The sequence below is a fragment of the Octopus bimaculoides genome, chromosome 2 (assembly GCF_001194135.2).
Source record: "Octopus bimaculoides isolate UCB-OBI-ISO-001 chromosome 2, ASM119413v2, whole genome shotgun sequence".
NCBI lineage: Eukaryota > Metazoa > Mollusca > Cephalopoda > Octopoda > Octopodidae > Octopus > Octopus bimaculoides.
Window position 1 is genome coordinate 77,391,253 of NC_068982.1, and position 1,658 is coordinate 77,392,910.

The window sequence follows — 1,658 nt, forward strand, 5'->3', positions numbered from 1 at the left end:
AGTCTCCATGGCCGTATTTGTTCTTTAGTCGAGTACACCAGTTATAAGTTGGTAGTCCAGAGTCCATGCTGCGTTTTTCTTCGTCGGGGGTCACCAGTATAGTCCGAAAGTGGGTTATTGCAGCTCAGCGGGCTGCGTGATCGAATCACGTCGGGGGTCACCAGTATAGTAGAAAGGGGGTTATACATCTTTAGATTGTATACCTGACTTTCCTACTATAATATTGAGGAATATAAACGGAACGCTGAACTCCAGACTATCAACTTAAAGAACATTTATTCAGGTGGTAAACATACATATCTTTAGTTCTTGTTGTTACAGCTTCTGTGTGTATGAGCATAGTTGTTGGGACGTTGTTCTGTAGTTGTGAGCGAGCTGTCGAGTGTAAGTCCGAAAGATGTAGAGAGACAGCTTAAATACGTCCATGCTCAATCGCTGGTCAGTGAGAAAGAGAATGAATTGAGCGGGAAACGCTTGGTTGTTTAATTCTACGCATGCGTAAGACTACGCATGCGCACGGCGTTACTACAAGAGTATATTCTCTATGTGCCTGGTGTAAAAGACACCTGAAAGTAAGTCATAGTCAAGCGAGACAACTGACATAGATCCGTTCTCGAAGCGACAGACATCGATATTTCGTCCTTGTTTTGAATTATCGCTGTCGCATACCGAACAAGGCCTGTTGCAAGCCATATCGCCGACTGTGACTAAATGCTAAATGCCCCAACGTTTTATGTCACGAAAAAAAAAAAATCCAAATATGAATTAGAGGCAGCTCGAGGTACATAAACAACATCGAACATACATACACAAGGTTGTTAGTTTGTGGGTTGGCTGCGGTTTTTATGCGTCAGAGAATATATTTTCTTATCTTATATACTTTTCTCCCACCTCTCTCTCTCTCTCTCTCTCTCTCTCTCTCTTCCTCTCCCCTCTCTCTCTCCCTCCCCTCCCCCTGCCCCTCTCTCTCTTTCATGACCCGATGACCCTGAAGTTGTTGCTCTTCCATTACTTTCGCAAACAGCAGTAACTTTCTTCAGCTGAATACACGTCATTGATTGGTTAAAATTACCAAAATATGATAACTTTAACACGAAATAACTTGTAAAATACAAAATTCTGTCAAAAACATTCAGAGTAAACTGTGTTCTACGTGACACATTCAACCAGTATCCGAAGTTTCAAACTTTTTAGTTAAAAAATTAATTAAAAAATCTGTGACTGAGATTGAAAAGATCCGTACTTTTTGACACTAGAGGTAAATACTCACACACGCGCGCGCGCGGATTTATATATATATATATATATATATATATATATATATATATATATATATATATATATATATAGAGAGAGAGAGAGAGAGAGAGAGAGAGAGAGAGATAGTGTGCATAAATAGAGATATACTCACATATACACGTACACGCACACACACAAACTCACAAACAGACACACACTCATAACCAGACACACTCATAAACATATACACTTATAAACACACACACGCACACACAAACACACACGAGGGAAAATGAAATAGAATCAAACGATTATAAAATGCAAACTCCAAGAGAGAGAAAGAAGGAGAGAGGGAAAGAGAGAGAAAGAAGGAGAGAGGGAAAGAGAGAGAAAGAAGGAGAGAGGGAAAGAGAGAGAAA